The 23,585-nt window shown below is 44.2% G+C and overlaps 1 pseudogene; it reads left to right on the plus strand.

The window, feature by feature from the left end:
• The first annotated feature begins 363 nt into the window (after positions 1-363).
• Positions 364-22,805, plus strand: LOC140599545 (RNA-binding protein 4B-like; annotated as a pseudogene).
• The last annotated feature ends 780 nt before the right edge of the window (positions 22,806-23,585 follow it).

The following is a 23,585-nucleotide window of genomic DNA, read 5'->3' on the forward strand; positions in this document are numbered from 1 at the left end:
CTGGGCTTCGCGTAGCTAGGACGGGAGGAAGGAGCCCCTTCCTCAGGGAGTTTCAGGCTCTTCGCCCATCAGCCCTCTGGTCCCAGACGCCCAGCCTCAGAAGGGTGAGACAACACGTTTCTTTTCCAAGCCACTGGTTTGTACTCGCTAACGAGCACAGGGGCACTTAGGATGACCTAGACATGCGTCTTCGTTATGAAAATCATGTATATAGTCATAGGAGAGTCCTAAAAGCAACACAACATGCCCAAAATGGAGTTGCTCATGCTAAGCCCTATGTCATCAAACCAAGTCGTAGTCCTAGTTAGGCCCTCCCCAAAACGGAGCCGTAAGCCAGCCAAGCAGGGCCTCCTGATCATAGCCATGGGGGACCTCATCGATGGCCGGCGACTGCCCCGTGAAGGAAATGACCTTGTACGAACCTGCCCCCGCTCTGCCTGGGACGCCTTCCCCGTCCCCTGGGAAAGTCCTTCCTTCCCTCCATATGCTAGTTTAGATCCTGCCTGGTTTGAAGCCATTTTCGCCAAAACGAACTCTTAAAAACGTAGAGCTGTTCTAGCGCCAGGGAGAGAATGGAAAGGGCAAGGAGCAAGCAGGGGGAGGTGCCCATGCGCCCAGGGACTTCACCTTTCCTGCAGGCATCGCAGGGTCTACCCAGGCCTCGCCCACCTCCGAGCTCAGCAGCTCTGGTGGGAAAGCTTCCAGACTTCACCTGAGCATCCGTTTTTCTGGATGGGGTCAGACTGGGTCTGCCTTTAGCTGGGCTGGGTCCAGCGTGGGCCTCACGTGACTCAACGGTGCTTTGTTTTAAGGCTGCACGTGCACGTTAACGTTACCAAGGATAGTCTTGAATTACAGGGGCCCCCGGGGAGCACTTCCAAGCTGAGTACATGCATCCTTTAGGAGCTGTCCTAGAGCAGAAGGGGCACAGCTGGGCTTAGCCATCAAGGGGACGAGAAAATTAGTTTTCTTCCTCTACCATTTCTGGGGGGGCCAGGATGGGACCTGTGAGGACACTGGCTCCAGAGCCTGCAGACAGGAACCAGGTTTTTTCCCAAGACCATTTATTGAAGAGACTGTCTTTCTTCCAATGGATAGTCTTTCCTCCTTTATTGAATATTAGTTGACCATAAAGTTCAGGGTCCACTTCTGGGTTCTCTATTCTGTTCCATTGATCTATGTGTCTGTCTTTGTGCCAGTACCACACTGTCTTGATGACCACAGCTTTGTAGTACAACCTGAAATCTGGCATTGTGATGCCCCCAGATATGGTTTTCTTTTTCAATATTCCCCTGGCTATTCGGGGTCTTTTCTGATTCCACACAAACCTTTAGAGGATTTGTTCCATCTCTCTGAAGATAGTCCAAGGTATTTTGTTAGGGATTGCATTGAATGTGTACATTGCCCTGGGTAGCATGGACATTTCCACAATATTATTTCTTCCGATCCATGAGCATGGATTATTTTTCCATCTCTTTTGTCTTCCTCAATTTCTTTCAGAAGTGATCTGTAGTTTTTAGGGTTTACATCCTTTACTTCTTTGGTTAGATTTGTTCCTAGGTATCTTATGCTTTGGGTGCAATTGTCAATGGGATTGATTCCTTATTTTCTCTTTCTTCAGTCTCATTGTTAGTGTATAGAAATGGCACAGATTTCTGGGCTTTGATTTAATATCCTGCCACACTGCTGAATTGCTGTATGAGTCTGAGCAATCTTGGGTTACTCAGGTTGTACTACAAAGCTGTGCTCATCAAGACAGTGTGGTCCTGGCACAAAAACAGACACATAGATCGATGGAACAGAATAGAGAATCCAGAAGTGGGTCCTCAACTCTATGGTCAACTAATATTCGACAAAGCAGGAAAGACTATGCACTGGAAAAAAGAAAGTCTCTTCAATAAATGGTTCTGGGAACATTGGACAGCCACGTGCAGAAGAATGAAACTAGACCACTCTCTCACACCAGACACAATGATAAACTCAAAATGGATGAAAGATCTAAATATGAGACAAGATTTCATCAAAATCCTAGAGAACACAGGCAACACCCCTCTTGAACTTGGTCACAGCAACTTCTTGCAAGATACATCCATGAAGACAAGGGAAACAAAAGCAAAAATGAATTATTGGGACTTTATAAGGATGAAAAGCTTCTGCACAGCAAAGGATACAGTCAACAAAACTAGAAGACAACCTACAGAACGGGAGAAGATATTTGCAAATGACTCGTCAGATAAAGGGCTAGTATCCCAGATCTAGAAAGAACTTATTAAACTCAACAGCAAAGACACAAACAATCCAATCATGAAATGGGCAAAAAACATGAAGAGAAATCTCACAGAGGAAGACATAGACATGGCCAACACGCACATGAGAAAATGCTCCGCATCACTGGCCATCAGGGAAATAAAAATCAAACCCACCATGAGATCCCACCTCACCCCAGTGAGAATGGGGAAAATTCACAAGGCAGGAAACCACAAATGTTGGAGAGGATGCAGAGAAGGGGAACCCTCCTGCACTGTGGATGGGAATGTGAACTGGTGCAGCCACTCTGGAAAACTGTGTGGATTTCCTCAAAGGGTTAAAAATAGATCTGCCCTACGACCCAGCAATTGCACTGCTGGGGATTTACCCCAAAGATACAGATGCAGTGAAATGCCTGGACACCTGCACCCCGATGTTTCTAGCAGCAATGTCCACAATAGCCACACTGTGGAAGGAGCCTCGGTGTCCATAGAGAAGCTGTGGTCTCTGTATACAGTGGGATATTCCTCAGCCGTTAGAAATGACAAATACCTACCATTTGCTTCGATGTGGATGGACCTGGAGGGTATTATGCTGAGTGAAATAAGTCCTTTGGAGGAGGACAAACATTACATGGTCTCATTCATTTGGGGAATATAAAATAGTGGAAGGGAATAAAGGGGAAAGGAGAGAAAGTGAGTGAGAAATATCAGAAACGGAGACAGAACATGAGAAACTCCTAACTCTGGGAAACGAAGTAGGGGTGGTTGAAGGGGAGGATGGCGGGGGGTGGGATTGACTGGGTGATGGGCACTGAGGGGGCACTGGATGGGATGAGCACTGGGTGCTATGCTATATGTTGACAAATCGAACTCCAATAAAAATATACAAAAAAAAAAAAACATGACCGATGCTAATTGTGAAGTTGCATCAATCCCACAAATACGTATATTGTGCTTCAGCAGATACCTGGTGGTTTTCACCGGGTTGATGTGACGAAATTATGGGCTTTTCTTATTGTTGACAAGACAGGTTGGATTCAGATTAAACAACAGCCCCAAAATCTTTGACCATGAGACATAATTTAAGGCGTTGAAACTCTCCAATGTGACAAATTGCAATGTCATGGGAGACAGCACATGGCAAAAACAGCACATGACGGTTGTTTCTGATCGTACGCTGCTGGGCTGGCAGCGTCTGTGGATCCTCACTGCTGCAATCATCAGTTACCCAGCGAGATTTCAGTGTTCCCAGCAAATACTCTGTACTATTTTGCAGACTTTGTTCATTGTTTGGAGGCATCGATTCTTTTTTTTCCAGTGAAACAGACCTATTGAACCATTTGCTGTAAATCCTATACATATGCCCAGTGTGATTATTTCCTAATGCCTTACTTACTATAATTAAATGTAAAACAGTTATTTTTTTAAAATCAGAAATACACCAGAAATAAGGCAATTCCCCTTTAAACACCAACCAAGTGACTTTGCTCAGGTCAGATCGATAGTCACTGCACCGAGGAATTTGCGCTTCGCACCCGTTCACTCACGTTGACAGTGGTGGCCGGTTTTGAGCTCGTCGTTATTTGTGCACGTCGGATGCTGGGCTCGGACATGCTTCTTATTTTAATTAACATCTTTATTAAGATGTGATCGAGAGAGAAACACAGCCCATTTTTAACGTGCGTGGTGGGTGAGCTTGGGTGGGTGACTATGCGGGACAAAGTACCAGCACCATCAAGGGAAAGAGCAGCCCCGTGGCCCCAAGGGTTTCCTCCTGCCGCCGTGGGGGGAGCACAGCCTCGAGGGCGGGCAGGGCTGTCCAGCTCTCTGAGCAGCAGCAGCGCGAGCAGGAGAGCCTCCACGACTGCGTCCTCCGAGGCCGCTGCCCGCCTCTCCTGTGGGCGCCCACTGGCAAGGTCCGGGCTGTATGGTGCCACCTGTCTGCTGTCGGCTCCGTGAACAGGGCAGCGGGTTCTGTGCCCCCCTCCAGCCTCGAGGTAAAGACCTGCACCCCTCACTAGCTTCACCTTGGTTACCGTCCCTCTGTCCTGCACGGGAGCCACGGTCCCCAAGAAACGTGTCCCGACTCCTGTGCACGCGGCCTCAGCCCCGCCTCCCCGAGCAGGTAAGTGCTGCTTTGAGCAAGCTCTTTCCCGTCGCCTCGCATGAGGCCCTATTTCACAGATAGGAACGCGCTGGGTCTGTGCGAGTGTGCGGTGTGTGCGGGTGTGCGCGTGACGTGGGGATGAGACTGTAACGATGCTCACACACACAACCAGAAACCAGACCGCAGCGGCATGTCAGTCATCCCTCTAGATGCCTGAGTCTATGCGGATCATACACGGGTCCCGTGACTGTGCACGTAGGTGACACGCCCGGCTTCAGCACACGTGCTCCCCAGGATGCCCAACACGCAGCGGTCCCTCAAGAAGTGCTCCTGGTTGACACACATATGGGCTCGCCAACAGATAGACAGCTTCCCGGGGCCGGGATCATTCAGTTTACTTCCACGTAGTATCTCAGGTCGCGTTGGTGGCCTACAACTAAGGTCCCGACGGATATTCATAAAACTTCCCAAGGGACGCCACGGGTCACCATCGTTTTTTGAGCGTGACGGAAACCTCCGGCTTGTCCATTAAGAACTCTGCACTGGCCTCCATCCCTCACAACAAAAGTGGCTTCTTCACGGCATCCACGGAGGTCCCCCCTCCGCTCGGCTGCCCCCAGAAGGCAGGTCCCCTCCCCGGGGCTTCACGCAGGTGGCTCCTCTGGGCCAGGGCCTGGGGTGGTCCTCGACCTGCGACTCCCTGCCACCCAAGGAGGGTCTGAGCACTCTCATCAGCGCAGAGGCCCATTGCTACCATTTCCCGTCTTTCCTTTTCTTTCCGTTTCCTTTATTTTTGCACATAGTAGTCATTGCCCTGCAACGTTCTATAAACTACAATTTTACGATCTGCTACTGGTCTCCCCAAAGAGAACAAAGTGTCCGTTTCCTTTACTGCTCTCGTCCCGGATTCGGAAAATGCATCTACTCTACAGTGCAGAACAGATATCTCAACAAATATTGGACATATAGCAAGATGGGTAACCGTGCTAAGGACCCCAGGGGCCGGTCGCCCCGCAGTGTGCAGCCTGCATCAGCTAGAAGGTCATTAGAAGGGTCAGAGGACCCAAGGAAGGAGCCCGCTATTTTCTTTTCTTTTCTTTTTTTTTTTTTTGCTTTTTTCTTCTAATGAAAATAAATTAACATTCTTCTAGTTAAAATGAATTTCCCATATTTCTCAAGAGCAGCTTTATGTGGATGATCAAGAACTTTTTCTTCCCCAATTCATATTTAGAGGGTTTTTTATTATTATTTAATGTATTTTCTAAACATTTGAAAAATGTAATGTTTGCATTTTTTTTTTTACAGCAAGATGAAATTACGCCTCTGACAGATTGCAACAGATTTCACCTTGAGGCCATGTGGGCTTTAAGGACGTTGGGGCTGAGGCATTGTTTCTGCACTTCGCTCAGAAGGAAATCTTGGGAGAGAAATCAGATGTAACAAAAGCACATCAGCAGCATAGATTGGCTCATGCAACCGTTTCATTATTATGGATGATTTTTTGAAAAAAAATGTATATTCACTTTATGGCTTCTTTCAGAAAACAAAGGTACTAAATGTGTGTATTTCTGATGGCTGAAATAAAGAAACAGAAGGGATGATCCCCTGTGTCTCCAAAATCAACCACCAGCATTCGGACGCAGCGTGACCCCTTCTGACACCTGCAGGAAAGGAAGCAAGTTCAGTTCTCATCCTCCCCATGATACGGTCGCCCCATCCATCGTGCTTGGACATCCCTCTCCTTTCATGGGTTGCGTGCAAGAGGTATTTCTCTCTGCATTTGACTGATCCCCTCTTTATGGTTTTAATGCTGTATGTAAAGAACTCTTCTTGTTTTAGGTCTCTGACCAAATGTTATTTAAAAATCGCATTCATGAAGCCATTTTAGTGACACGCATGACTATTCACCTACCCCTGAAGGAGAGGAGAAGGATGTAACCACTGCAGGAAACCGAATTTGACTTCAGAAGGAAGCCCAAGAAGGGATCTCTCAAACGTCCAATGTCCATCAAATTATCCGCAGCGATTCGCTCTAGATTGAAATATTTTACATGAGTTCTATGCATGTTTACTTCTTTGCCAATGTTCTGTCCTATGCTTCTTTCCTATAAATTGCACCGTGTGATACACAGTTGAAAAAGAACAAGAAACAAACCAGAAAGGGAAGAGAGGACAGGTGAGGCATTTCTGCAAACACCTGCTTAGTTGGTATGAAAGAGCGTTTCGGACGGCGCCAAACAAAAGATGGGCAAGAGGAGACACTGCCCTTCCAGCCGCCCGGGCTCTGGCTGCAAGAGGCACAGACGCAAAGTGGCCCCTGGTGGTTCCCACAGATGCCTGCAGCACCTTCCATCTCTCCTGGTCCTCGGCGATGTGTCCTTGATGCTCCTCAATCAAGAAGTGAAGGCTGTACCTCCTGCAGCGTTGCTGGGACAGAGGGCTCGTGAGTCTCTGGAAAAGAAATGTTATGAGATGCTGTCTGGTTCCTGGGCCTACTACAGAGACGGTGATGTGGGTGGCACCTGGTCCCTGGGATCCTAGCACTTGGCCTGAAAGCCAGAGAAAAGATGTCCCAGTGTCCCGAGGCCACCCCCGTGTGAGGAGAGCAAGGGTCTATAAAGGCTTGAAGGCCATTCTTGAGTCCCTCCAGCCCACGTGCCCCTGGAGGGGTCCGGGACCCCAACTTCTGGGCTTTCTTTGGGCCCGAGACCCAAGATAAAGAGAAGATCCTTAAAGCAGCAAGAGACAAGTAAGCAGTAGTTTTTATGGGGAGAAGCATTAGGACAACAGCAGACCTCTCCACAGAGACCTGGCAGGCCAGAAAGAGCCGGCAGGATTTAGTCAGGGTCCTAAATGAGAAGAACCTGCAGCCCAGAATACTTTATCCAGCAAGGCTCTCATTCAGAATAGGAGAGATAAAGAGCTTCCAAGATAGGCAGGCACTGAAAGAACTTGTGACCACCAAGCTGGCTCTGCCAGAAATATTAGGGGGACCCAGGAATAGAAAGAGGAAGTCCAAGGAAACAATCCACAAAAAACAAGGACTGAATGACGAGACTAAATTCCTATCTTTCAATAGTAACTCTGAACGTGAATGGGCTTAATGACCCCATCAAAAGGCGCAGGGTTTCAGACTGGATAAAAAAGCAAGACCCATCTATTTGCTGTCTCCGAGAGACTCATTTTCGACATAAGGACACCTGCAGCCCGAAAATAACAGTTGGAGAACCATGGACCATTCTAATGGTCCTCAAAAGAAAGCAGGGGTAGCCATCCTTGGAGAAATTAAAGATTGTCCCAAAGACTGTAGTAAGAGAAGAAGAGGGACACTATGTCATCCTTAAAGGATCTATCCAACTAGAGGACCTAACAATCATGAATATTTATTCCCAAAATGCGGGAGCTGCCAAGTATATCAATCAATTAATAATCCAAGTTAAGACACACTTAGATAATAATACACTTATACTTGGTGACTTGAATATAGTGCTTTCTACAATCGACAGGTCTTCTAAGCACAACATCTCCTAGGAAACAAGAGCTTTAAATGCTACACTGGACCAGATAGATTTCACAGATTGTTACAGAACTTTATGTCCAAACACAACTGAATACACAGTCTTCTCAAGTGCACATGGAGCTTTCTCCAGAATAGACCACATACTGGGTCCCACATCAGTTCTTAACCGATACCAAAAGATTTGGATCATTCCCTGCATATTTTCAGACCATAATGCTTTGAAACTAGAACTAAATCACAAGAAATTTGAAAGGATTTCAAACACGTGGAGGTTAAGGACCATCCTGTAAAAGATGAAAGGGTCAACCACGAAGTCAGGGAAGAATTAAAAAGATTCATGGAAACTAATGAGAATGAAGATACAACCACTCCAAATCTTTGGGATACAGCAAAAGCAGTCCTGATGGGTAAATACATCACAATACAAGCATCCATCCAAAAACTGGAAAGAACCCAAATACAAAAGCTAACCTTGCACCTAAAGGAGCTGGCGACAAAACAGCAAACAGATCCTACTCTTAGCAGAAGAAGAAAATTAATAAAGATCCAAACAGAACTCAATGAAATGGAGACCAGAAGAACTGTGGAACAGATCCACAAAACCAGGAGTTGGTCCTTTGGAAGAATTAATAAGATAGATAGACCATTAGCCAGCCTTATTAAAAAGAAGAGAGAGAAGACTGAAATTAATAAAATCATGAATGAGATAGGAGAGATCACCACCAACACCAGGAAATAGAAACGATTTTAAAAACTGATTATGGGCAGCTATACGCCAATAAATTAGGCCATCCAAAAGGAATGGACACATTTCTGGAAAACTACAAACTACCAAAACTGGAACAGGAAGAAATTGAAAACCTGAACAGGCCGATAACCAGGGAGGAATTTGAAACCGTCATCAAAAACATCCCAAGACCAAAAGTCCAGGGCCAGATGATTTCCCAGGGAAATTTTATCAAATGTTTAAAGGAGAAACCATACCTATTCTACTAAAGCTGTTCCGAAAGATAGAAAGAGATGGAGTGTTTCCAAACTCGTTCTATGAGGCCAGCAACACCTTAATTCCAAAACCAGACAAAGACCCCACCAAAAAGGAGAATTAGATGCCAATATCCCTGATGAACATGGATGCAAACATTCTCAACAAGATACTAGCCAGTAGGATCCAACAATAGGTTAAGAAGATTATTCACCATGATCAAGTGGGATTTATCCCCAGGATGCAAGGCTCGTTCAACACTCATAAAGCAATCAATGTGATTGATCAGATCATCAAGAGAAAAAACAAGAACCATATGATCCTTTCAATAGATGCAGAGAAGGCATTTGACGAAATACAGCATCTATGCCTGATCAAAACTCTTTTCTTTAATAAATTAATTTTTATTGGTGTTCAATTTACCAACATACAGAAAAACACCCAGTGCTCATCCCGTCAAGTGTCCCCCTCAGTGCCCGTCACCCATTCTCCCCCACCCCCCGCCCTCCTCCCCTTCCACCACCCCTAGTTCGTTTCCCAGAGTTAGGAGTCTTTATGTTCTGTCTCCCTTCCTGATATTTCCCACACATTTCTTCTCCCTTCCCTTATATTCCCTTTCACTATTATTTATATTCCCCAAATGAATGAGAACATACACTGTTTGTCCTTCTCCGATTGACTTACTTCACTCAGCATAATACCCTCCAGTTCCATCCAGATTTTTTTTTTATAAGAACAAATCTTTGTTTTCTTTTTATTTATTTATGATAGTCACAGAGAGAGAGGGAGAGACACAGGCAGAGGGAGAAGCAGGCTCCATGCACCGGGAGCCTGACGTGGGATTCGATCCCGGGTCTCCAGGATCGTGCCCTGGGCCAAAGACAGGCGCCAAACCGCTGCGCCACCCAGGGATCCCAGTTCCATCCAGATTGAAGCATATGGTGGGTATTTGTCATTTCTAATGGCTGAGGAATATTCCATTGTATACATAAACCACATCTTCTTTATCCATCATCTTTCGATGGACACCAGGACTCCTTCCACAGTGTGGCTATTGTGGACATTGCTGCTAGAAACATCAGGGTGCAGGTGTCCCGGCGTTTCGTTGCATCTGAATCTTTGGGGTAAATCCCCAACAGTGTAATTGCTGGGTCGTAGGGCAGGTCTATTTTAACCCTTTGAGGGACCTCCACACAGTTTTCCAGAGTGGCTGCACCAGTTCACATTCCCACCAACAGTGTAAGAGGGATCCCTTTTCTCCGCATCCTCTCCAAAATTTGTTGTTTCCTGCCTTGTTAATTTTCCCCATTCTCACTGGTGTGAGGTGGTATCTCATTGTGGTTTTGATTTGTATTTCCCTGATGGCAAGTGATGCAGAGCATTTTCTCATGTGCATGTTGGCCATGTCCATGTCTTCCTCTGTGAGATTTCTCTTCATGTCTTTTGCCCATTTCATGATTGGATTGTTTGTTTCTTTGGTGTTGAGTTTAATAAGTTCTTTATAGATTTTGGAAACTAGCCCTTTATCTGATATGTCATTTGCAAATATCTTCTCCCATTCTGTAGGTTGTCTTAGTTTTGTTGACTGTTGTTGTCGTTTGCTGTGCAAAAGCTTCTTATCTTGATGAAGTCCCAATAGTTCATTTTTGCTTTTGTTTCTTTTGCCTTTGTGGATGTATCTTGCAAGAAATTACTGTGGCCAAGTTCAAAAAGGGTGTTTCCTCTGTTCTCCTCTAGGATTTTGATGGAATCTTGTCTCACATTTAGGTCTCTCACCCATTTTGAGTTTATCTTTGTGTATGGTGAAAGAGAGTGGTCCAGTTTCATTCTTCTGCATGTGGATGTCCAATTTTCCCAACACCATTTACTGAAGAGTCTTTCTTCCAATGGATAGTCTTTCCTCCTTTATCAAATATTAGTTGACTATAAAGTTCAGGGTCCACTTCTGGGTTCTCTATTCTGTTCCATTGATCTATGTGTCTGTTTTTTTGCCAGTACCACACTGTCTTGATGACCGCAGCTTTGAAGTACAACCTGAAATCTGGCATTGTGATGCCCCCAGCTATGGTTTTCTTTTTTAAAATTCCCCTGGCTATTCGGGGTCTTTTCTGATTCCACACAAATCTTAAAATAATTTCTTCTAACTCTCTGAAGAAAGTCCATGGTATTTTGATAGGGATTGCATTAAACATGTAAATTGCCCTGGGTAACATTGACATTTTCACAATATTAATTCTGCCAATCCATGAGCATGGAATATTTTTCAATCTCTTTGTGTCTTGCTCCATTTCTTTCATAAGTGTTCTATAGTTTTTAGGGTATAGATCCTTTACCTCTTTGGTTAGGTTTATTCATAGGTATCTTATGTTTTTGGGTGCAATTGTAAATGGGATTGACTCCCTAATTTATCTTTCTTCAGTCTCATTGTTAGTGTATAGAAATGCCATTGATTTCTGTGCATTGATTTTGTATCCTGCCACACTACCAAATTGCTGTATGAGTTCTAGCAATCTTGGGGTGGAGGCTTTTGGATTTTCTATGTAGAGTATCATGTCATCAGTGAAGAGGGAGTGTTTGACTTCTTCTTTGCCAATTTGAATGCCTTTTTTTTTTAAATTAATTTTTATTGGTGTTCAATTGACCAACATACAGAAAAACACCCAGTGCTCATCCCGTCAAGTGTCCACCTCAGTGCCCGTCACCCATTCCCCTCCAACACCCGCCCTCCTCCCCCCTTCCACCACCCCTAGTTCGTTTCCCCGAGTTAGGAGTCTTTATGTTCTGTCTCCCTTCCTGATATTTCCCAACATTTCTTCTCCCTTCCTTTATATTCCCTTTCACTATTATTTATATTCCCCAAATGAATGAGAACATACACTGCTTGTCCTTCTCCGATTGACTTATTTCACTCAGCATAATACCCTCCAGTTCCATCCACGTTGAAGCAAATGGTGGGTATTTGTCGTTTCTAATCGCTGAGTAATATTCCATTGTATACATAAACCACATCTTCTTTATCCATTCATCTTTCGATGGACACCGAGGCTCCTTCCACAGTTTGGCTATTGTGGCCATTGCTGATAGAAACATCAGGGTGCAGGTGTCCCGACGTTTCGTTGCATCTGAATCTTTGGGGTAAATCCCCAACAGTGCAATTGCTGGGTCGTAGGGCAGGTCTATTTTTAACTCTTTGAGGAACCTCCACACAGTTTTCCAGAGTGGCTGCACCAGTTCACATTCCCACCAACAGTGTAAGAGGGTTCCGTTTTCTCCGCATCCTCTCCAACATTTGTTGTTTCCTGCCTTGTTAATTTTCCCCATTCTCACTGGTGTGAGGTGGTATCTCATTGTGGTTTTGATTTGTATTTCCCTGATGGCAAGTGATGCAGAGCATTTTCTCATGTGCATGTTGGCCATGTCCATGTCTTCCTCTGTGAGATTTCTCTTCATGTCTTTTGCCCATTTCATGATTGGATTGTTTGTTTCTTTGGTGTTGAGTTTAATAAGTTCTTTATAGATTTTGGAAACTAGCCCTTTATCTGATATGTCGTTTGCAAATATCCTCTCCCATTCTGTAGGTTGTCTTTTAGTTTTTTTGACTGTATCCTTTGCTGTGCAAAAGCTTCTTATCTTGATGAAGTCCCAATAGTTCATTTTTGCTTTTGTTTCTTTTGCCTTTGTGGATGTATCTTGCAAGAAGTTACTGTGGCCGAGTTCAAAAAGGGTGTTGCCTGTGTTCTCCTCTAGGATTTTGATGGACTCCTGTCTCACATTTAGATCTCTCATCCATTTTGAGTTTATCTTTGTGTATGGTGAAAGAGAGTGGTCCAGTTTCATTCTTCTGCATGTAGATGTCCAATTTTCCCAACACCATTTATTGAAGAGACTGTCTTTCTTCCAATGGATAGTCTTTCCTCCTTTATCGAATATTACCAAGATGACCATACCTTTAATGTCTTTTTGTTGTCTGATTGCTGAGGCGAGGACTTCCAGTACTATGTTGAATAGCAGTGGTGAGAGTAGACATCCCTGCCTTGTTCCTGATCTTAGGGGAAAGGCTCCCAGTGCTTCCCCATTGAGAATGATATTTGCTGTGGGCTTTTCTTAGATGGCTTTTAAGATGTTGAGGAAAGTTCCCTCTATCCCAACACTCTGAAGTGTTTTGATCAGGAATGGATGCTGTATTTTGTCAAATGCTTTCTCTGCATCTAATGAGAGGATCATATGGTTCTTGGTTTTTCTCTTGCTGATATGATGAATCACATTGATTGTTTTACGAGTGTTGAACCAGCCTTGTGTCCCGGGGATAAATCCTACTTGGTCATGGTGAATAATTTTCTTAATGTGTTGTTGGATCCTATTGGCTAGTATCTTGTTGAGAATTTTTGCATCCATGTTCATCAGGGATATTGGTCTGTAATTCTCCTTTTTGGTGGGGTCTTTTCTGGTTTCAGAATTAAGGTGATGCTGGCATCATAGAACGAATTTGGAAGTACTCCATCTTTTTCTATCTTTCCAAACCGCTTTAGGAGAATAAGTATGATTTCTTCTTTAAACGTTTGATAGAATTCCCCTGGGAAGCCATCTGGCCCTGGACTCTTGTATCTTGGGAGGTTTTTGATGACTGCTTCAATTTCCTCCCTGGTTATTGGCCTGTTCAGGTTTTCTATTTCTTCCTGCTCCAGTTTTGGTAGTTTGTAGCTATCCAGGAATGCGTCCATTTCTTCTAGATTGCCTAATTTATTGGCATATAGCTGTTCATAATATGTTTTTAAGATTGTTTGTATTTCCTTGGTGTTGGTAGTGATCTCTCCTTTCTCATTCATGATTTTATTAATTTGAGTCTTCTCTCTCTTCTTTTAGATTAGGTTGGCTAATGGTTTATCTATCTTATTAATTCTTTAAAAGAACCAACTCTTGATTCTGTTGATCTGTTCCACAGGTCTTTTGGTCTCGATTTCATTTAGTTCTGCTCGAATTTTAATTAACTCTCTTCTTCTGATGGGGGTGGGGTCCATTTGCTGCTTTTTCTCTAGCTCCTTTATGTGTAAGGTGAGCTTTTGTATTTGAGTTCTTTCCAGTTTTTGAATGGATGCTTGTATTGCGATGTATTTCCCCCTCAGGACTGCTTTTGCTGCATCCCAAAGATTTTGAACGGTGTATCTTCATTCTCATTAGTTTCCATGAATCTTTTTAATTCTTCCTTAATTTACTGGTTGACCTTTTCATCTTTTAGCAGGATGGTCCTTATCCTCCATGTGTTTGTGTCCTTCCAAACTTCTTGTTGTGATCAAGTTCTAATTTCAAGGCATTATGGTCTGAGAATATACAGGGGACCATCCCGATCTTTTGGTATCGGTTCAGACCCTATTTGTGACCCAGTATGTGGTCTATTCTGGAGAAAGCTCCATGTGCACTTGAGAAGAATGTGTATTCAGTTGAGTTTGGATGTAAAGTTCTGTAGATATCTGTGAAATCCATCTGGTCCAGTGTATCATTTAAAGCTCTCGTTTCTTTGGAGATGTGCTTAGAAGACCTGTCAAGGGTAGAAAGAGCTAGATTGAAGTCACCAAGTATAAGTGTATTATTATCAAAGTATTTCTTCAGTTTGGTTATTAATTGGTTTAAATATTTGGCAGCTCCCACATTCGGGGCATATATATTGAGGATTGTTAATTCCTCTTGTTGGATAGAGGCTTTGAGTATGAGATAGTGTCCCTCTTCATCTCTCACTATAGTCTTCAGGATAAATTTTAATTTATCTGATATGAGGATGGCTACCCCTGCTTTCTTTTGAGGACCATTTGAATTGTAAATGGTTCTCCAACCTTTTATTTTCAGGTTGTAGGTGTCCTTCTGTCTATAATGAGTCTCTTGTAGACAGCAAATAGATGGGTCCTGCTTTTTTATCCAGTCTGAAACCCTGCGCCTTTTGGTGGGGTCATTAAGCCCGTTCATGTTCAGAGTTACTATTGACAGGTATGAGTTTAGTGTCATCATGATATCTATTCAGTCCTTGTTTTTTGTGCATTATTCCACTGAACTTCCTCTTAAAGGGGAATTTTAAGAGTCCCTCTTAAAATTTCTTGCAGAGCTGGTTTGGAGGTCACATATTCTTTCAGTTCCTGACTGACTTGGAAGTTCTTTACCTCTCCTTCCATTTTGAATGAGAGCCTTGCTGGATAAAGTATTCTTGGTTGCATGTTCTTCTCATTTAGGACCATGAATATATCCTGCCAGCCCTTTCTGGCCTGCCAGGTCTCTGTGGAGAGGTCTGCTGTTACCCTAACATTCCTCCCCATAAAAGTCAGGCACTTTTTTTCTCTTGCTGCTTTAAGGATCTTCTCTTTATCTTTGGAATTTGCAAGCTTCACAATTAAATGTGGAGGTGTTGAACGGTTTTTATTGATTTTAGGGGGGGGGGATCTCTCTATTTCCTGGATCTGAATGCCTGTTTCCCTTCCCAGATTAGGAAAGTTTTCAGCTAGGATTTGTTCAAATACATATTCTGGCCCTCTGTCCCTTTCGGCGCCCTCGGGAACCCCAATTAAACGTGGGTTTTTCTTCCTCAGGCTGTCGTTAATTTCCCTTAATCTGTCTTCATGGTCTCTTAATTGTCTGTCTCTTTTTTCCTCAGTTTCCCTCTTTGCCATCAACTTGTCTTCTATGTCACTCACTTGTTCTTCCACCTCGTTAAGCCTCGTCGTTAGGACTTCTAGCTTGGATTGCATCTTATTTAATTGATTTTTAATTTCTGCCTGATTGGACCTAAATTCTGCAGTCATGAAGTCTCTTGAGTCCTTTACGGTTTTTTCTAGAGCCACCAGTAGCTGTATAATTGTGCTTCGAAATTGGCTTTCTGACACTGAATTGTATTCCAGATTTTGTAACTCTGTGGGAGAGAGGACTGTTTCTGAAACTTTTTTTGATGTGAGGTTTTCCTTGTAGTCATTTTGCTCAGTGCAGATTGGCCTAAAACAAGTTGTATTGGGAAAAGGAGGAAAAGAGAGGGAAGGAAAGAAAAGAGAAAAAAAAAGAGAAAGAAGAAAAAAGGGGGTAAAAAAGAAAGAAAAAGAAAGAAAGGTGAAAAAAAAGGGGGGGGGGGAGTTCAATCAGAAATCAAAAGAACCAATCAGAAATGAAAAAGAAAGAAAGACAAAAAAACACAAAACAAAACAACAACAACAACAACAACAACAACAAAAAAAACACGTGGGAGTATCTTCTGATTCTGTATACTTTGAAAAGAAATCAACAGAAGCCATCAGAAATACTTTGAAAAGAAATCAAAAGAAGCAATCAGAAATCAAAAAGAAAGAAAGAAAAAAAACACAAAACAAAACAAAACAAAAAACCCAAAAAACACGTGGGAGTATCTTCTGATATCTTTGAATCAGAAATCAACAAGAAAGAAAGAAAAAAAAAAACACAAAACAAAACAAAACAAAAACAAAAACAAAAAACAAAAAACAAAAACCACGGGGGAGTATCTTCCGATTCTGTATACTTTAAGTCCCTTGACTTCCCCTGGAACTGGTCAGTCTAGCTGGTCTTCTGGGGGAGGGGCCTGCTGTGCTGATTCTCAGGTGTTAGCACTTGGGGGAGCTGCTCTGCCCCCTGCCTGGTGTAGGGCTCAGTGGGGGCTGTTCACCCCGTGAGGCCCCAGGAGGAACAACCGCAGTGGCGGGGCCAGCTCTACAGCCCTAGAGTCAGCTCCCGCAGTAGCTCCGGGGCTCTCCTTCTGCAGGGCCTGTGGGCTCCGGGGCGGGGCCGCTGATCTGCTCAGCTCCGGGCAGGAGCGTCCTTGCTGTCCTGGGCCCTCCCGGCCTCTGCCTGTCCCGGGGGAGGCCAGATCCTGGGCTGTGTCCCGGCGCCCTGTGCTCTGGGGCCTGCGATGTTGGATTCTCGCTCCCACCCCGCAGCCCCCTCCCCAGAGCCGCCACCCGAGCGCCTCCGAGCTGCTCCGGGTCCCGCCCTGCGCGCTGCAGCCCTTAGGGAGCTCGGCGCACCCCCCGGGGTGCAGGTGTCTGTTACTGTCCCAGGGAGCCCGAGGGCATCCCCGCCCTCCTGGGTCCTGCTCTAACTCCCTGGGAGCCCCTTTCCGCCCGGGAAGGTTGGTGCAGCTCCTGCTTCTCCGGGACGGGGCTCTCCTGTCCTGGGGACACTCGCCCCGGCCTCAGCCCGGCTCCTCGCGGGGCCCTTCCCCCTTGGAGGCCTTTTGTTTCTTTATTTCTTTTTCCCTGTCTTCTTACCTTGATAGAAGCGCGAACTCTTCTCACTGTAGCATTCCAGCTGTTCTCTCTTTAAATCTCAGGCCGAATTCGTAGATTTTCAGGATGATTTGAAGGTTATCTAGGTAATTTGTTGGGGACAGGTGATTTGGGGACCCTACTCTTCCGCCATCTTCCTGATCAAAACTCTTGAGAGTGGAGGGATAGAGGGAACATTCCTCAGTATCTTAAAAGCCATCTACAAAAAGCCCACAGCATATATCATTGTCAACTTGGAAGCACTGGGAGCCTTTCCCCTAAGATCAGGAATGAGACAGGGATGTCCATTCTTACCACTGCTATTCAACATAGTACTAGAAGGCCTAGCCTCAGCATTCAAGCAGCAAAAAGAAATAAAAGGCATTCAAATTGGCAAAGAAGAAGTCAAACTCTCCCTCTTCGCCGATGACATGATACAGTACATAGAAAACCCAATAACTCCACCCCAAGATTCCTAGAACTCCTACAGCAATTCGGCAGTGTGGCAGGATACGCAATCAATCCCCAGAAATCAGTGGGATTTCTGTACACTAACAATAAGACTGAAGAAAGAGAAGTTAAGGAGTCAATCCCATTTACAATTGCACCCAAAAGCATAAGATACCTAGGAATTAACCTCACCAAAGGGGTAAAGGATCTATACCCTAAAAACTACAGAACACTTCTGAAAGAAATGGAGGAAGACACAAAGAGATGGAAAAATATTCCATGCTCATGGATTGGAAGAATTAATAATGTGAAAATTCCAGTGCTACCTAGGGTAATTTACACATTCAATACAATCCCTATCAAAATTCCATGGACTTTCTTCAGAGAGTTGGAACAAATCATCTTAAGATTTGTGTTATGCTGAGTGAAATAAGTCAATCGGAGAAGGACAAACAGTGTATGTTCTCATTCATTTGGGGAATATGAATAATAGTGAAAGGGAATATAAAGGAAGGGAAAAGAAATGTTGGGAAATATCAGGAAGGGAGACAGAACATAAAGACTCCTAACTCAGGGAAATGAACTAGGGGTGGTGGAAGGGGAGGAGGGTGGGTGTTGGAGGGGAATGGGTGACGGGCACTGAGGTGGACACTTGACGGGAGGAGCACTGGGTGTTTTTCTGTATGTTGGTAAATTGAACACCAATAAAAATTAATTAAAAAAATAAAATAAAATAAAATTGTTTAAATAGAAAAAAAAAAAGATTTGTGTGGAATCAGTAAAGACCCCGAATAGCCAGGGGGTATTAAAAAAGAAATCCATAGCTGTGGGCATCACAATGCCAGATATCAGGTTGTACTACAAAGCTGTGGTCATCAAGACAGTGTGGTCCTGGCACAAAGACAGACACATAGATCAATGGAACAGAATAGAAAATGCAGAAGTGGACCCTCAGCTCTACGTTCAACTAATATTCGACAAAGCAGGAAAGACCATCCACTGGAAGAAAGACAGTCTCTTCAATAAATGGTGTTGGGAAAATTGGACATCCACATGCAGACGAATGAAACTGGACCACTCTGTTTCACCATACACAAAGATAAACTCAAAATGGGTGAGAGATCTCAATGTGAGACAAGATTCCATCATAATCCTAGAGGAGAATACAGGCAACACCCTTTTTGAACTTGGCCACAGCAACTACTTGCGAGATACATCCATGAAGGCAAGAGAAACAAAAGCAAAAATGTACTATTGGGACTTCATCAAGATTAGAAGCTTCTGCACAGCAAAACTGAAAGACAACCTACAGAACGGGAGAAGATATTTGCAAATGACACGCCAGATAAAGGGCTAGAAACCAAGATCTATAAAGAACTTATTAAACTCAACACCAAAGAAGCAAACAATCCAACCATGAAATGGGCAAAAGACATGAATAGAAATCTCACAGAGGAAGACATACACATGGCCAACAAGCACATGAGAAAATGCTCCACATCACTGGCCATCGGGGAAATACAAATCAAAACCACCATGAGATCCCACCTCACACCAGTGAGAATGGGGAATGTTAACAAGGCAGGAAACAACAAATGTTTTTTTTTTTGGATAGAGAATATTACTGCTGCTTTAATTTATGTAAACATTCATTATTGCTGTGTGAGACAAGTCCACAACACTTTAACATGAAGAGGAAATGACAGGAAAATGTCCATTCAAAGCTACTATAAAAAGAAAACAAAGTAGGAATTATTACTTTTAGCTGATGAAATTATTACCTGAAAACCACTGTGAATCAAGGAAAAGCTGTAACACAGTATCACACATGATTTAGAGGCCATCAGGCAAGCAAATTCAAATATGAAAAAGCAAATCAAGTTAGAAATTCTGAAACCTCAGAATAGAAATATATTTAGGGGGGAGGGGCAAGATGGCGACAAATGTTCTTTTGTGTCTGCTTTTTTTTTATTTAAAAAAAGACCATGATTCTTTGAGAGGTGATACAAGATTGCTTTCCAGTCAGATCATAATTTCCACAATTTCTGTAATAACTATAAATTTGAAAGTTTCCCACTCTCCCCACCCCAATTCACTTTTGGCATTGTGTGTGAAATGTCACTTCCAAAAAATGGGGGAAAATATGCTGAATACTGGGTTTTCATCACACAGGACTCCTTTCCTAGGAAAAATTTTCTGGTGCTAAATTGAGAATATTCATACAACAATGCTTAACAATATCTCATCAGTAAAAGCCATTTTCTAACCAACTCTATGGCTGTCTGAGAAGAAAATTACATAGAATAGCAGCCAATTCTCAGAGGTAAAAAGGCAATGGCTTATCTTATCCTTTTCCACTTCTCCTAATTTTACATTCAGAATTAGAGCAAATCTATGAGAGGTAGCAGAAGGTCTGACACAGGCTCTGGCTTCATGATTTGAAAATACAATTTCAACTCACCACATTCTTCAGAAGAACTCATTATACTTAAAAGAAACACACAAAGAGGCTCTCTTAACCTCTGCATGCAGAGGTTGGCCAGAAGGACATACATTGGTTACCAGCAGAGAAGGATGGGCCTAACCATCTGGCAATTAGGAGATGGTGTATCCAAAGATATAGTCTTGATCTGGTTAGAAAACTGTGTCATTTGTAAAGTATATTACTCTCGAGTCTTCACTTACTCTGCTAAAAAGAAGCTTCTACACAAAATCAGGATGCTACAGGAGAGAAATAGCTAACACAGGCTATCGTTGGCTAATATTTAAATGCAAAGAATTCAACTTTCATTTTCAATATGTGGGAAGGGTTTGTGAGCTTGTTACCGACGTATTTGGCCCAATTCATATTTATTTTTGTTTTTTCACTGTGCTTCAGATCTATGGGGTATTGCCAAAAAACTTATCCCAAAAATCTCTGAATTTTTATTAGAGCTTAATGGATTTATTTGAATACTTCTGTTAAGCTGATAAGAGTTAGGGAGAGTCTTATCCTACTCCCTCCCCCAGACCTAATTAGACGTTTTTATTTCAAAACAAAAGATGGTGATATTATAAAACTAGGGAGGGAAATAAGATGCTATGACAGTACACTTCTTTTTAGTTAACACTTATTTCTTACCTATAGCACTACGTATGTGATAAAACTTTTGGGAAGCAGAAGGGAAGAAGGTAATTCCAAAACCTCCCAACAAAGTAGCCATTCCAATGCATGGACAAGGGCTTATTTCTTCTGCCAGCCACTGATTCACAAATATTTTCCCCATATAAAGTAGTATGTGTGAATGAGGTTGGGGAGAGCAAGGAATACATCAAGGAGTCAACTCTACTCTTCTCTTAATGAGCCCGCCCTATGTCCTTAGTGGTGACTGACTTCATCCGCCATCTTGGCTTTCAGATTAAGCAACATCTTTCTTTAAAACTTTCTTGTTCTTGCTGCTTTTCTTGCCATTCTTGTCTTTGTTCTCGGACATTTTTTTTGGCTCTGATTTCTTTCCTTAGGTCAAAGAACACCTTGTCCACATTGGCTCGTGTTTTAGCCAATGTCTCCACGTACTGCACGCCCCACTCCTCTGCTTTAGTCCTCGCCTCTTCGATGGGCACCTGCCTCTCTCCTCTAGGTCGGACTTGTTTCCCACGACAAGCAATGGACTTGCCTTTTTTTTTTTTCTGGCCCACATATCCATAATGGACATACAGTGCCCAAGGCCCTCAGATACAAGAAAATATCCTCCTTGTCTACACTATACACCAACCAAGTAACAAATGCTGCCCACATCCTGGGCTCTCCTGGAAAGAGAGGTTCCTATAGACACTGGCGTGTGACCCTCCACATCCAGCTGTGCATTGAGCCTTGGGAGGCATAGCTACTGAGGTCTCCTCAATGCAGGAGAGACTCAAGCTTGAGGCCACTGGCTTATCCCACCTGCAGGGGGAGGTCTCCCCTGTTCTTCCTCAGTCCCTTGCTGGATGCCACCATACCAGAGAAGGTCACCCCTCCCCAGTCCCCTTGGCTATGTAGGGAGCCCCAATGACATCAACTGAGTGAACTGCAATGGAGTTTGTCTACTTTATGGATGGTATGAGCACCATGCTACAGGGGGGAGCTCATGTGGAATATTTACGTCCCTAATAAAGGACACAACCCACCCAACAGTCAGCAAAAGAAGCCAAGCTTTAGGCTGCCATTTAGCACTGGATGCCCTGGTCAGCAAATGGCTCCATCAGCACCTCTTACAAACTCTTGGGCCACTGTCTAAGAGTTGTTCCTTTTAGGGTAAGGAACTCAGGGCACTCTTGCCTCAGAGACACCCCAAATATAAACCAAAATCACAGATGGCCCCCACATGCAGTAAGGCCACAATGCAAGGCCTCCCTGGGACACCACTTGTCCTCCTTGGTGTTCCAACATTACAAATCATGGCCAGACCCTCATTTTGCTTCTCAGGATACATAGTGCTGGCCTTACAGGAAGGACTCAATAAATAAAATCCCACCTCCCCTGGAGACCACAAGCAGTCAGGGGAACTGAGAGGCACACACTGTCTCCTCAAACCACTCCTATTTAAGCTACAAGGTGTCAAATGAGCCTCCAGTGCAGTTATCCACAAGCCGAGTTCGGACTGCCCCTGGGATGGGAGACCAGAGTGGCTGCTATCACACCGATGGGAAAGAGGGGCACTGGTCAAAAGAGTGTCCAGTAGATCGTACAGGTCATGTGGCGGACTTTACCGAGCAGTATAACGGACAGTATGGAGCAGTGCGCACGCCTTCCCCATGGGCTGCGGGGAATCCATGTGTTACAACGATGCATATGGAGCACTCGACTCCTAGAAGCGTTACCGGGTCCGCTCTTATGAGGCAGTGGCAGCGGCAGCAGCAGCCTCTGCGTACAACTAGGCGGAGCAGTCCATGTCCCATCTGCCTGAAGTCCAGAGCACAGCTGTGACCAGTCACCTCAACCCCACTTCTGTTAATCCCTACGACAGACACCTGTTGCCGAGCTCAGGGGCTGCTGCCACTTGGGCTATATGGCTGCTGCCGCTGCCAACACCTCGTCCTATTATGGAAGGGACAGGAGCCCCCTGCGTCGCGCTGCAGCTGTGCTCCCCACGGTTGGAGAGGGCTACGGTTATGGGCCAGAGAGTGAGCTGTCGCAGGCTTCAGCAGCTGCACGGAATTCTCTGTATGACATGGCCCGGTGTGAGCGGGAGCATATGTGGACCGAGCGTGGTGCTCAGCCTTTTAAAAACTGGAGGTAGGGGGATCCCTGGGTGGTTCTGATGTTTGGCGCCTGCCTTTGGCCCAGGGCTCGATCCTGGAGACCCGGGATCGAATCCCACGTCAGGCTCCCAGTGCATGGAGCCTGCTTCTCCCTCTGCCTGTGTCTGTGCCTCTCTCTCTCTCTCTCTCTCTCTCTCTCTCTCTCTCTGACTGTCATAAATAAATTAAAAAAAAAAAAAACTGGAGGTAGGATCATTGCGGACTGAACCCTCGGGCTGCGGTCATATATGAGAACTTGCTCCGCGCGTCCCCCTTGCCGGGATGTTTCCATTGCTTCATGTTTCAGTAAACAAAGGAGTTTCTGACCAACTGTGTTTTCTTTCTTAATTTAATTCTTCTAAGTTGACTTTTCTTTCCTCTTGATACTAGTCCCTGTAGCCTTTCACTCCATTCCTTATATTCTCAGCCTCTGAGCAGCCCTAGGTAAGGATTATGCTGGCATCCCCTTTTTCCTGTACAGTGGAACCCCCTCTTATCTTGCTTTCCTTAGGAATTGAACCCTTCTCCCTGTCTACCTGCAACATCTCCTTTCCCTTTAAAATGACCATGTAGTGGCAAGAGACTTTTTACTCTTCTGTTAGCTCTGGACTCTAACATTGAAGCTAATCTTCTGAAACTGCTAGGACCATTGGGGTTTGGGGTGGAGGTTGTTGTTTTGTTTGTTTGTTTTCTTTTATGTCTGACCTGTGATCGTGGTACAGCATTAGCTGAAATTTAGCCTTGTTTTACTTCACCCCTCCCACTT

Source organism: Vulpes vulpes, chromosome 7, assembly GCF_048418805.1.
Source record: "Vulpes vulpes isolate BD-2025 chromosome 7, VulVul3, whole genome shotgun sequence".
Taxonomy (NCBI): domain Eukaryota; kingdom Metazoa; phylum Chordata; class Mammalia; order Carnivora; family Canidae; genus Vulpes; species Vulpes vulpes.